General features: G+C 36.6%; 1 protein-coding gene across 2 annotated transcripts in view; it reads left to right on the top strand.

The window, feature by feature from the left end:
• The first annotated feature begins 7,062 nt into the window (after positions 1–7,062).
• Positions 7,063–15,028, top strand: part of LOC123380452 (tigger transposable element-derived protein 1-like) — a 177,754-nt gene continuing 169,788 nt past the window's right edge. For both annotated transcript variants that reach the window (XR_006586220.1, XR_006586219.1), the window contains exon 1: positions 7,063–7,390. The gene's annotated coding sequence lies outside the window, so the exon portion shown is untranslated. The remainder of the gene's footprint in view (positions 7,391–15,028) is intronic.

Genomic DNA, 15,028 nt, shown 5'->3' on the forward strand with positions numbered 1-15,028 from the left:
GACAATAGATTAAATTAAAAATGTAAACCAACCATAAACCAACCCAAGATGCTGTCCTCAAAGACATCTACAAACACCTTTTAAGACAAATATTTTTTTAAAAAAACAATGAAGCATGTAGGGATTATACCTTGCTTTTGTGTCTGGAAATACAAATACGAATTATAGTGCCACAATTATCTGTGTTGGTAGAGGTTACATCATAAAAATAATATAGATTATGTGTGTTTATGTATCTGTGAATGTCTGGATGTATATACAAACAACACACATCTGTGTAGATTTTTTCCTTTTGAGTCCATCTGTGTATGTGTCTCTGTGTGTATGTTTGTGTGCGCATGTATGGGCATATCTGTATAATTTTACCAGAAAAAAAAAATTACTTGTGAAATCACTTTCTACTTTGATGGATTCTTAAGCAAATTTACACTCCTTGAACATTATTACACTCCTTGAACAATTATCTAAAACCTAAAAGCATGATGTGTGGAAGAGAAAAACAATGTAGACTTTAAAACATAGCTTCTCTCTGCTTCCCTACATTGTATTATTTATACACATATAATATGTATATACATATATTCTTATACATATGGAAATTGATACAAAATATGTTTGATCTTAAAAAAGAAAACCATTTTGTGTGCTTTGTCAGACTCTCCTGCTTCAGTGTCTTCTATTGTGAAGTAATACAAATGGGCATATATTTATATAAACTTAAGGCTAAGGTGAGATGACTGAGGTAAGATATCTGGACCACATACAGCAAATCATTTTCTAAAGATTAAATGAGTCTTGTAAGACTCCATAGACTCATGGTAGGACAGTCAAAACCAGCTGATGTGATAGAAATGGCAGTGAATTAAAAAATCCATTACCCTGACCCATATAACTTGGAAAAATTACCTTGAGTTCTCAATAACTCAGTTCCTCTTTCTTTAAATGCAGAGATGAATTACAATAATCTGTGAGATTTCTTTCATATCCAGCATTTCTGGTACATGACAAATGCTCAATAGATAATAGTTATTATTAGTGGCAATATAGAATTTATAATACAGTTAATATTCATCTTAAATATATGGAATATTACTATAAAAAATTCTTGTCCCACTTAAAGTATATATCACGGTGGGGGGGGGGCGGTGGGGGTGGCGGGTAGCCTGTTGAGGTTTGAACTCATGCAACCTTGGAATTGTCCATTTAGGATGACTTAGCAAATTGATCTTAAACACCACAGAAAGAATGCTTTTCTTCTGTTATAATCTATGCTGAACACTGGCCAATTTTTTGGTTATATTGTACATGAATGATCAGTTTTTAAAAACAATTCTCAATCATTTACTTTTTAGTGTAGTTAGCTAGATACATAGGTAGATAAATAGATTATATTAATGAAATTATCTCCTTAGAAACAGTATAGTATTTACTTTTTTTTCTCAAAGTAGTTTGTAATTCAGAATCAGCTACTACATTTCACCCTGTTTATTATTTTTAAGAAGTATTTTGGAAGATAAATTCTGTGAAGAAAACCTGGAGACTCAGCTTATATGGCCATTCTTAGAGTCCTAAACAAAAACTATTATAGAAAAACTTAACCTCCACATAAACGAATAGTTTAAATTAACTTTTACTCCAAACCAAGAGCATTTATTTTTGCCATGACATATGAGTGTTTCTGAGGTTTATGACCCATGTAAACATTTATATAAACAGGCTAGTCATGTGGTATAAATATATATATATATATATATATATACACACACATATATATATCAGACACATTTGGCTCATTTATATATAACTTGTATCTTTACCAGTTGTCACAAAATAAAGCTTTGCATAACTATCATGCTTCTATAACAGGAAAAATGCTAAATAATAAATTATATGATATGTCTATGAAAATGACATAATGCAGTAAATTGGCTTTCTGAACTGCTAAATAGTAATAGGTGTTTCATAAAATAAAAGATTTTAGAGTTTTAAAGGTTTGGAAAACCTAATAGCTCTAAGTTAAATGGATACTTTTCCTTAAGAACTTTAAATATGCTAATGTATATTAACTCTAGAATTTTATTTTTTATGAAAAGTCTCCTCTGAGTCCAGCTTCATAGAATGAATTTTGAAAATGCTGATATAAAATTTATAATTTGTACACACTTTCTTCTTTCAGTCTTGAAAACTAATTGCTCTTTCCATAATTATCTCCTAAGACTTTTAGAGAAGAAAATCAGGATTGATAGTGTCACCTTCAGAGACATTTTACTGAGCCATGGGAAGTCTTAATTTTATTTTCAACTTTCCTCCTATTTGCTGATTTCTCAGGGTTCTTCCAGCACATTAACTTTACTCTTAGGGATCAAGCTGAAGATTTTATTTTCCCTTTTTTTTTTCTTTCTTTTTTGTTTTTGTTTTCACCAGACATGTTGGATGTCTCCAACAGCTTTGGATGAAGCAATAGATGACACAGTAGCATTAGGAGATGTGAAGTAGCCAGTGGACTCTGCCAGGAGCATTAGAAGACTATAAGAGTGTTATCCAGAAGTCATTTTAGAAAATTTTTTCAAGTTTTTTTTTTCCAATTTACCTAAATAAAGCCAAGTTACATAGGCATATCTATTACATATACTATATTAATGCATTTCTACTCTGACATGTTCAAATAATGATTTGTACCTTTTGCTTCCCTGTGTATTGTGGTACTGTCACATACTTGTCTCTGAAGAGCTCAAATCACATCATGAACCCTAGTATATTCACCTCACCCTACACTCCAAGTAGATATTAAAAACTCTAAATGTATACAGAGAGAAAAGTTCTTATTCTGGGAGGCCAGTGCCCACCCTCATAATCTAGGACAAATCAACAGCAAAATTAGGTCAGTAAGAGAGAAGCCAGTAGAAATGCTTTCTTGCTCTTTGCATAGTAACAAAAAGCCCCAAATTCAATTCCTAAGAAATAAGGGGCTGAGATAGAGCCATTACAAATGGACAAAGTTGGAGTGAAAGATACAATAAAAATACAAGTAACAATGGCTAGGCCAACAAACAAAAGCCCAAATAAATTAAAGCTGAGGCCTAAAGAAAAATAATGTAATTGTGTTACTGAATGACATAGCACCTTCAGTTAACACAATTCTTGCATATGCAAAACATTGAGACAGACAAATGTTAAATAAACAAAGGTGGGTGTAGGAATATTAATGTCCAACAAGAAATAATTCAAAGTGAAATTAATATAGAGGGTCAAAAGGGATATTTTGAATTGGTAAGAACCTACTCAGAATACAGAACAGTCCTAAACCTACGTGTACTTAGCAATATGGTTTCAGAACATATAAAGCAAAGACTAATAGAAATATCCACACACAAAAATTCCACAATAACAACCTTTTTAATATACTGAACTCACAAATACATCAAGAAGCCAAAAGAAAAAAAATGAAATAAAAATTAGATGAATCAAGTAACAAATACCATGAATAATCAAACTTATTTAGAGGTTTGTTCTTTTCATTCTTTTCATCATCCATGAAATGTTTATAAACATTAATCTTGGATTTTACCACAAAGGAAATCTTAAATCCCAAAAAACAAAAATCATATAGTCTACATTCACTGACTAAAAAAATAAATTTTGAAATTAAAGAAAAAGATATGCAGAAGAAATATGTTCATTTGGGATCTCTTTTCTGAGATCTTTTTTTTAGTATGAAGAGGAAATCTTAACTGAAATTACACCCTACTTAGAAATGAACATTAGTAAAAACCCTGCATATTAACATCCGTAGAGCCACTAAAGAGTATTCCAAAGAAAATATTTTATACTAAGTGTGTACATTAAAAAACAGACTGAGAGTAAATTAAATATTCAACTGAATATGTTGAAAAATAAGCAATAAGACAAAGAAAATACAAATAATTAATACTGATTAAGTCAAAATTAATATAAGAATGCAAATAAATAACAGAAAATTAAAAGTGATCATTAAAACCAAAGTCTTCTAATTTGAAAAGACCAATACTTTGACAAACATGTGTCAAATTTAATCAAGTAAAGAGAGACAAACCACAATTAGTAGTAAGAAAGGAGTCAGAGCTACACATATAGAGAGTACATATAAGGAAACATTAGGTAAAACTTGATACTAATAAATCTGAAAATATAGGTGAATATTATGCTAGGAAAACATAAATTACCTAATTGAAACAAAAATAAATAGAAAATGCAGAAAAACTAAAAATGATAAAAGATCATGAAAGAAATGTTAAATGACTCTAAAAGGCATATACCTAAATATTTTACAGGTGTATTTGATTATGGAATATAAATATAGAACATAGAAAAACGTGAAAATATCTATAACTCATTTTATTAGGCTTTTATAACTTTGGAACACAAATCAGACAAGGTGGGAAATAGTTATATAGGCTATTCTCATAAACATAGATTTTAAAATCCCAAATAAACTATACATCAAATTGTGAAATTTGATACACTAGTAATACACCATGATAAATATAGTTTATCGTATTTTTGTTCAATATTAGAAAATCCATTACCATAGTTTACTAGATTAACATATTAAGAGAAAAAATATAACCTATATAACAAGTATGATAAAAACACTTGATAAGTCAATGCCAATTCCTGATCAAAATAAAACAAAGTAGAGACTAGAAAGTTTCTTAAGATTAAAAAGAAATCTGCTAGAAACATATAGCAAACATGATATTGATAGAAAAACATTAGAATTCCCACTAAGTCAGGAATGAGAGATGTATGCCATTTATGCACAATTTCTAAAGTGACTATGAAATTTTTGCCTAAAACAGAACATTTCTGAGAATCAAAGTGTAAGCATTAATTATGTTAATTAACACAGTGGCTTTACCTGGGACAACTACTTGCACCTGCACTGTTCTGGGAAAACCAGATCAGGCTCACTCTAACTCACTACTATTGTGATACTTGAAGTGCTAGATAAAATCTAAGAAAGAGAAAGTAGATTTTAATAATTTAAAGAAACAAATCTATTAGCAGATTCATTAACCTATAAGATCTGAAACAAGGAATAAAATCTTAAATGTAATGTGGAAAGACAAAAAAAGAAAAAAGTAGTGATGAGTTTGTGACTTTGGGCATGTGATTTCATGTCACAGGTTGTTCATGAGCACTGTAAAATCTGCTAAACTAGTAGAGAAAGTTGAAGACATAAACATAGTAATTTTTTTGATTGTGAAAAGAAAAAGAACAGTAAAGTGTGCCTGACAAAGAGGAAGTAGGAGGGAAAGGTGTGGATGAGATCCACATCTTGAAACACTTCCCAAGGATGTTTCCAAAGAAAAATTTGAAGGCTAAATAGGACTGACCCAATGCATACAAGAGAAGAAAACTTTTAGGCACAAGGAACAGCACATCTATTGACACAAGAAAGTACCTGGTGTGTTCAAGAAGGTTCACCATTAGCTTAATTTGTCTAGGCCTTCTTGGGAGAATTAAATGAGAAAATGTACATGAAGTGAAGTGCACAGTGTTTGGCACAGAGTATGTTCCTGCAATGCTAGTTGCTGCAGTAGCAGTAGCCATATAGTGATAGTAGTGTTAGATGTTTAGACTTAATAAAATATCATATAAAGTATGAAACACATATGATCCTATGCTAGTGCAAAATTGGTTATTGCTACTTTTATTCCTGAGCACATATGCATCTTTCTCTAATAGTTGGAACACAAATAAATTCAACCAATCAGAATTCATAAGGATCCTAATCATCCATGGTTCTCTTTCTCTCTCTCTCTCTCTCTCTCTCCCTCTCTCTCACATATGCACAAGCTCACAACCATTTACTGTAGCAAATATCAGAACTAAATGTAAGAAAGAAGTTGATATAAGCATTTACAACCAAATTAGATTAAATGAAAAGGTGAATTAGTAAATCACTTCTGGTTAGTAACTAATAAAAATAAATAACACCTAATAAGAACATAAAAGAATGGGAGGGAATGTAGCAAAGACTTGGCATTTGAATTGGGATACTTAAAACTGGGAAGGGAAAAAAAAGAAGGACTTTAGAATACAAACTACATTGTGTATGACTTTGATAAAGAGCCTTCTTCAGTTCTGGAGATTTCTCCACGCAGATAATCCCCCTTCCCTAGACCTTCTTTTTTCTTCTGTAAACCAGAACAGTTGTTTTAGTTCAATGTTTCTAAGATTTTCAGTTATGCAAGGGGTTATATGTCATTAAGAGAGTATATGTATCCATTTTAATTTCTCTCTTTTTTTATTGTGGCAATAGCATTTATCATGAGATCTACCCTTTCAAAAAAATTTTAAGTGTGTAATACAGTATTGTTAACTATAGGCACAATATTGAACTCGACCAGGAAAAAGCTCTCTAGAACTTTTTCTTCTTGTGTTACTAAAACTATACCCAATGAATAGCAACTCTTTACTTTTCCCAACCCATTCCCCTGGTAACCACCAATCTACCCTCTGAATTTGACTATTTGAGATACATCATATTAGTGGAATCTTACAGTATTTGTCCTTTTGTGACTAGGTTATTTCAATAGCATGAAGTCCTCAAGGTTCACCAAGTTTGTTATAAAAAACAGCATTTCCTTCTTTTTTATGCTGAATAACATTCCATTGTATTTATATATAACATTTTCTTATCCATTCATCTGTTGATGGACATTTAGGTTGTTTCCAAATCTTGGTTATTGTAAATAACTAAAAAGGAATTAAATATTTAAATCCATGTTACCCAATACCCTTCTAGAGGCTTGCTTTCTCCTTCCTTCTTTCCTTCCTTCCTTTTATTTTTTTTTAAATAAACTTTATTTTTGAGAGAGAGAGAGAGGGAGCAGGGGAGGGGCAGAGAGGGAGGGAGACAGAGAATCCCAAGCAGGCTCCACTCTGACTGACAGGGGGCTCAAAAGCACCAATCATTAGATCATGACCCCAGCCTAAGGAAGAGTCCTGTGCTTAAGGGACTGAGCCACCTAGGTGCCCCTCTCCTTCCTTCCTTTTAAGAGAAGGCTGTACCTTTATTGGCAAGCAGGCTATAAAGCTACTGCGGTGGGTGGCTCAGACATTGGGCCAACCATGCTTTTAAGCCTCAGGTAGTATTCAATCATCTCAGCCTGGTCTTCCACCTGGTTGAAGGCCGGGCTGTTGCAGAAGCCCACTACGTGGGGCTGGAAGTCCAGATAGGCCCGCAGGTGCATTTTCCCACCTGGCCGCCTCCCAGGGCGGCGCCTCGCTGCGTGCTCTGCGCAGGCGCTGTAGCAGGGCGTCTGCTTCCCCCTCCGGCTCTGTCGGGTCCCCAAGCGCCACGGCAGCCTCAGCCGGGGTAGGCGGTGTCGAGCTCCACACCAAGGTAGGTGAACTTGCCCGAGTTCCACTTCTTCCCCGGCTCCACTTCCGTCATCTTGTCTGTTCTTCGGGAAACTTGTTTCCACCGCATTTGTTTCACATATAAATGTTTAAAAGAATTCGTTCCCGGTTGCCCGGCGGCTCTGATCCCTCACCCTTGTACACACAGCTCCTGACCTGTTTCCCCAGGGCCAGTTCAAAACGGAACCTGTTCACAGCCATTTTCACAGCAGGCAAGCAGTGCACGGGAGGGAGGGGAAGAAGGTCAGAAGAGGGCGGCAGTCCTGCCCGGGTTCCAGCCGGAGGAGGGCCCCGGGAGGGGACTGGACGCACTCCAGAGGGTATAGGGGACGCCTCAGGTGTCAAACCCACAATAACCGGCACCGGGAGAGGCTGCGGAGGACCCGGGAGGCGGGCTGGTGGAAAGTGTCACAATTCTGCCTTTGTGGGGACATCTAGAGGGCACCAAGAGCCTCGCTCATCTTGGCAGAAAAATTGACCCTAGTGTTGGGAAGTCGCAGAAATGCCAGGGACACTGAGAGCAGGAGGGGATGAGCAGCTGATAAGAATGAGATGCATGGGTTCGGAACACCTTCATTCATTCCCCTAAACACTGTGAGGCCTCAAGTCGCTTTGGGTTTAAACACGAACATGTCTGGTTTAATTTAGAGACAAATCATGAACATTTTAAGTTATAAGCAAGTTGATTATTTAAACTCCAAATATACTCTTTACACAAATCATGAAGGCAGGTTGTCTTTGTCATATGTAGTGTCATTTCGACCTACGTTTAAATTACATTTAATATATAAAGTAAATATCAAATAATCTTGTCTTATTTTGTCATCCAAATATGGATTTTTCTTCCAAAATATAAATTTTAACAAGTTTTTTGATCAATGGAAAAGAGTTGAAATATCTCTTTATATGTAATTCATTCAAATAACAAATACTTAATAGGTGCATGATATGTGCCAGGGCACTTTTCTAGATTCTGGCAGGTCCAGCAATGAACAAAACAAAAATTATGTTTACATGGGCCTTCCTTTTTATTATGAATAGGAATGTATGTGGGGGAGGGTGGGGGGAAGAAACCAAAAATAAATTTAAAGCAAAGTCTAGTATATATTAGAAAGTAATAAGTAATGTGGAGAAAAATAAATTGGGTAAAGGAGAAACATTCAAGAAAGAGGAGTAATTTTAAGTAAGTTCATCAGCAAAGATTTAACTTCTAGGTAATATCTGAGCAAACACTTGAAGAAGGTACAGAAGCAAATCATGAGCATACCTAGGGAAAGAATGTGCCAGACAGAGGAAATGATAAATGCAAAGACCCAGAGAAAAGAATAAGTCTGAAAATGTTAGGAACTGCACCAAGTCTAATGTGGCTGAGGGACTGATCCTGCAGTAGCTGATGATGCCAGTAAGCCCAGAGTCCACTCATATAACGGCTTCCATGCCATTAAAAGGAGTTTGGCGGGCGCCTGGGTGGCGCAGTTGGTTAAGCGTCCGACTTCAGCCAGGTCACGATCTCGCGGTCCGTGAGTTCGAGCCCCGCGTCGGGCTCTGGGCTGATGGCTCAGAGCCTGGAGCCTGTTTCCGATTCTGTGTCTCCCTCTCTCTCTGCTCCACCCCCGTTCATGCTCTGTCTCTCTCTGTCCCAAAAAATAAATAAAAATGTTGAAAAAAAATTAAAAATAAAAATAAAAGGAGTTTGGCTTCTACTTTTAGGGCTTTTAGCAAAAGAATAACTTTATATAATTTATTTTAAGAGGACCATTCTGGAATCCCTGGAATAAATGTTTAGAAGGCAATTAGTAAGCAGGGAGGTTGTTAAGAATCAATTGAAATTAACAGACAAGAAACTGAAAGTGAATTATAAACCATGGTGGTAGCAGTGGAAGTCACAAGAAGGGGTGATACTTTGTATGTCTGTGTAGGATGGATGCCTCAAGGTTTGTTGATGGACTAGATGTGAGCTGCTAAAGAAAGAAGAGTTGAGAATGACTTCAAGGTTTTTTGACCAGGATTGAGCTCCCTCTGAGTTGGGAAAGGCTGCAGTTGGAACAGATTTTGGAAGGAGAATCAGGACATGTTGAAGTTGAGATGTGTCTTAGGGAAGATGTGGATATTAGGGTTTAGAGCTCAGGGAAGAAGTCAGGGCTGGAGCTGTAAAACATGTATCAATTACTGAAGATAATACAAGAGCAAATCCTATTACAGTTGACCTTTGAACAACATAGGTTTGGGAGCCGAGAAATGACACATTCCCTTTCTTCAAAGGTGCCCACATGTCTCACATGGGCAGTTGACTGTATGAGATATACTTACACAGGAGAGGTGGTAGTCAGTCAACTCTAATAGCTTGTCCCTTGCATTAGCCTAGGGAGACCACTCTATTAGCAACATTTTTAACCAATTATCTTTGGAATATACAGCATTACATTTCTAAGTAACTCTGACAACTGTTTATCTATATAATCCTAATTGTTTGATAACCAGGGCAATTAGTTAAACCTGTAAATCATTAAAAATAGAAGGGACCATCGAGATCACCTACTAAAGTTGATTATTAACACATTTCTGGATGTGCATGTATCTGGGAACTAACACTGTGAAGGGAACACATAGTCAGAAAATAAACACAGCTATAAGGCATTCATTTTTTATCAAAACAATCACACATGCATTATGGGATAGAATGCAAATAAACCCATGTGAATTTTATTTTATTTATTTTATTTTATTTTAATTTTTTTAACTTTTATTTATTTTTGAGAGAGACAGAGACAGAGTGTGAGTTGGGGAGGGGCAGAGAGAGAGGGTGAAACACAATCCAAAGCAGGCTCCAGGCTCCAAGCTGTCAGCACAGAGCCTGATGCGGGGCTCAAACTCAGGAACCATGAGATCATGACCTGAGCTGAAGTCAGACGCTTAACCAGTGGAGCCACCTAGGCACCCCAAACCCATATGAATTTTAAAGACAAAACACGGGGCGCCTGGGTGGCGCAGTCGGTTAAGCGTCCGACTTCAGCCAGGTCACGATCTCGCGGTCCGTGAGTTCGAGCCCCGCGTCGGGCTCTGGGCTGATGGCTCAGAGCCTGGAGCCAGTTTCCGATTCTGTGTCTCCCTCTCTCTCTGCCCCTCCCCCGTTCATGCTCTGTCTCTCTCTGTCCCAAAAATAAATAAACGTTGAAAAAAAAATTTAAAAAAAAATAATAAAGACAAAACAGAAGATGTGAGGTAATCTCATGTGTTCCCATTCCTCTGCCATGAGGAAGACTTTGAGAAACATTGTTTCCAATTCTCTCATTGTCCTTGATATTAGAGTCCACAAACCCAAAATGTCATTTAAAGTTTGCATACCCGTTATATGAACAACCCACAGTTGACATCATCCTTATGGGGAAAAACTGAGAGTTTTACCCCTAAGATCAGGAACAAGACAAGGATGTCCACTCTCACCACTTTTATTCAACGTATTCAAAGTCCTAGCCACAGCAATCAGATAACAAAAAGAACTAAAAGACATCCAAATCAGTAAGGAACAAGTAAAACTTTCACTGTTTGCAGATGACATGATACTATACATAGAAAACCTGACAGACACCACCAAAAAAAAAAAAAAAAAAGACTTCTAGAACTGATAAACAAATTCCGTAAAGTCTTAAGATACAATATCAATGTACAGAAATCTGTTGCATTTCTATACACCACTAATGAAGCAGCAGAAAGAGAAATTAAGAAAACAATCCCATTTACATTGGCACCCAAAATAATAAGATACCTAGTAATAAACCTAACCAAAGAGGTGAAAGACCTGTACACTGAAAACTATAAAACACTGATGAAAGAAATTGAGGGCCACAATTACTCAGCAATCAAAATGAACGAAATCTTTCCATTTACAACAACGTGGATGGAACTAGAGTGCATTATGCTAAGTGAAATAAGTCAGAGAAAGACAAATATATGATTTCACTCATATGTAGAATTTAAGATACAAAACAGATGAACATAAGGGAAGGGAAGCAAAAGTAATTTTAAAATAGATAGGGAGAGGGGCGCCTGGGTGGCGCAGTCGGTTAAGCGTCCAACTTCAGCCAGGTCACGATCTCGCGGTCCATGAGTTCGAGCCCCGCGTCAGGCTCTGGGCTGATGGCTCAGAGCCTGGAGCCTGTTTCCGATTCTGTGTCTCCTTCTCTCTCTGCCCCTCCCCCGTTCATGCTCTGTCTCTGTCCCCCCAAAAAATAAATAAACGTTGAAAAAAAAATAAAAAAAAATAGGGAGACAAACCATGAAAGGCTCTTAAATACAGAGAATAAACTGAGGGTTGCTGGAGGGGTGTTGGATGGGGTGGATGGGCTACATGAGTGATGGGCATTAAGAAGGACACGTTGGGATGAGCACTGGGTGTTATGTGTAAGGGATGAATCACTGAATTCTATTCCTGAAATTATTACAACACTATATGTTAACTACCTTGGATTCAAATTTTCAAAAATTAACTTTAAAAAAGGAAAAAAGAAGTTGAGGACCACAAAGAAATGCAGATATTCTACGTCCATGGGTTGGAAGAACAAATATTGTTAAAATGTCTATACTCCCCAAAGCAATCTACACATTTAATGCAATCGCAAAGTACCAACAGCATTTTTCATAGAACTAGAACAAGCAATTCTAAAATTTGTATGGAACCACAGAAATCCCTGAATAGCCAAAGCCATCTTGAAAAACCAAAGCAAAACTAGAAGCATCACGGTTTTGTACTTCAAGTTACATATTACAAAGCTGTAGTGATCAAAACAGTATGGTACTGGCACTAAAATAGTCACAAAGATCAATGGAACAGAATAGAAAACCTAGAAATAAACCTACAACTATATGGTCAATTAATCTTCGACAAAGCAGTAAGGAATATCCAATGGGAAAAAGGCAGTCTCTTCAACAAATGGTGTTGGGAAAACTGGACCACTTTCTTACATCATACACAAAAATGAATTCAAAATGAATTAAAGACCTAAACGTGAGACCTGAAACCATAAGAATCCTAGAAGAGAACACAGGCAGTAACTTTTGTGACATCAGCTATAGTAACATTTTTCTGGATAGGTCCCCTGAGGAAAGGGAAAGGAAAGTAAACTATTGGGACTATATTGAATTAAAATGTTCTGCGAAGTGTAGGAAACAATAAAACTAAAAGGCAACCTACTGAATAGTAAAATATATTTGCAAATGTTATAGCCAATAAGGGGTTAGTATTCAAAATATATAAAGAATTGATAAAATTCAACACCCAAAACACAAATAATACAATTTAAAAAAAATGGGCAGAAGACATGAACATTTTTCCAATGAAGACATACATATGGCCAATGGACATGTAAAAACTTTCCATCAAGGAAATGCAAATCAGAACTATAATGAGATATCACTTTATACCTGTCAGAGTGGCTAAAACCAGTAACACAAGAAACAACACATGTTGGCAAGGATGTGGAGATAGAGGAACATTCATGCACTGTTGGAAATACAAACTGGTACAGCCACTGTGGAAGACAGTGTGGCATTTCCTCAAAAAGTTAAAAATGGAACCACAATCCAGCAGTCACACTACTGGGTATTTACCCAAAGAATACAAAAACACTAAATCGAAGGGATATGTACACCCCTACATTTATAGTAGCATTATTTACAATAGCAATTACAAAAATATGGAAACAGAAGAGGTGGTTACACACACACACACACACACACACACACACATATACACAGGAATATTATTCAGCCATAAAAAGAATGAAATATTTCCATTTGCAATGACCTGGGTGGAGCTAGAGAGTATAATGCTAAGCAAAATAAGTCCAAGAAAGACAAAACACCAAACGATTTCACTCCAGTGAGAATTTAAGATACAAAACAAATAAGCAAAGGGGAGAAAAAGTGCAACAATTCAAGAAAATAGACTCTTAAAGGTAGAGAACAAATTGATGGTTATGAGATGGGGGTATGGGTTAAATGGATGATGGGGATTAAGGGGTGCACTTGTTGTAATGAGTTCTGGGTGATGTATGGAATTTTGGAATCACTATATTGTACACCTGAAACTCATATAACACTGTATGTTAACTAAGTGGAATTAAAATAATAACTTAAAAAAATAAAGTTTGCATGACCTTGGGCAAGAGTGTTCTATGTCTTATTTGACTCACGCCGATAATATCCACCATAAGGGGTGGTTGTGAGGATCAAATGTAACAATTTATGTTAAACACTTAGCACAGTGCTTGGCAACATAGTGTCTAAATATGAGCTCTTCATTCTGGGCTCTTCTTCCACCAGAGATGAGATTGTAGAGAGCATGGCTCATTTATTCAGTACCACAATTAATTCATGAAAGAGTTAGGACCAGCAAAAGGAAAGATGGAGCATCTGCTGTGTGTCGTAACTGGACGTAGAACATATGTAATGTCACTTCATCTATACTGGATGTAAAACATATGTAATGTCACTTCATCTATACAGAAGCCCTTGTGGATTAGACTAGAGCCCATTTCCTAGCTCACATTCCAGTGGCTTTCTGCTACAGCATGCAGCTTCTCTGGTTTGGATCCTCTGCCTGCTCGACATGTAATTGCATTTGCTTCCATTGACAGAGAGGCTCACAGAGACATTCACATCTAATTTGCCCTCTTGCTGTAGCCTCTCTCCTGCTTATCATACTGACAGGTGGCTCGAAAATCATAAATGGATGGGGTTCAGGAGAGGCAGAGCAGAGCAGCTGGCAGGCCAAGGTTAGGAAGACACTCCGGTTCAAATGATTTGTGAGATTGGAATCAGATTTGAAAATCTTTCTTTCTCTCAGCTTCTTTCCTAGAGAGAATAATTTAGGAAGATCCCAAATGACTTCTCACTTTTTTTTTAAATAACGAATATCATATGCTTATGCAGTTGCCAACTTGGAAAACACTAGCAGCAAAGGAGTGAGACATGCTATATAGCAGCAGTATTCTCCAGAGATGAGTCTGACACACTTCTGGCTCAGAAGCCTGGGGCAAGGGATTGTAGCCACTCCTAACATCATCCATCTGTGGACAATATGCTAAAAATCCGTTCTGCCAACAGATGGGCAAGGCTGCACGTGATAGTATCTATACACCCATGGAAAATGGTCCTCTTTCAAGATTATTCCATTATACCCTTTCTTGCCCTAGCAGGGACCATTTTGATTACTGTGTGTTAATTACTTTTCATCAACACATGCCTCTGCTGCTCAGGAAGCACATGCAAAGCATCCAGAGAGACATTAAGAGTGCTAAGAAACATGCACAATCTGAATCAGGCGAACAACTGAATATAAATTCACCTTGCCATGCATCCGGCATTGACTGAAGTGACAAGTTGTGTTTGGACAGAGAATGGGCAGAGAGGAAGAAGAGCTAAGGAGAGAGCTTAGACATTTTTTCACTAACATTGTATTTTAGGGTTTTTATTAGATCAAGGGTTCCTGAATTCAGCCAAAATTCCTGGCAAATGAAAAAAATAGAGGGTTAGCCCAGGTGTTTCAGAGGACTTAGTATGACAAGTTTTCTATGAAGAGTAATGGAATTGGGCGCCTGGGTGGCTCAGTCAGTAGAGTGTG

The sequence above is a fragment of the Felis catus genome, chromosome D1 (genome assembly GCF_018350175.1).
Source record: "Felis catus isolate Fca126 chromosome D1, F.catus_Fca126_mat1.0, whole genome shotgun sequence".
NCBI classification, from domain to species: Eukaryota; Metazoa; Chordata; class Mammalia; order Carnivora; family Felidae; genus Felis; species Felis catus.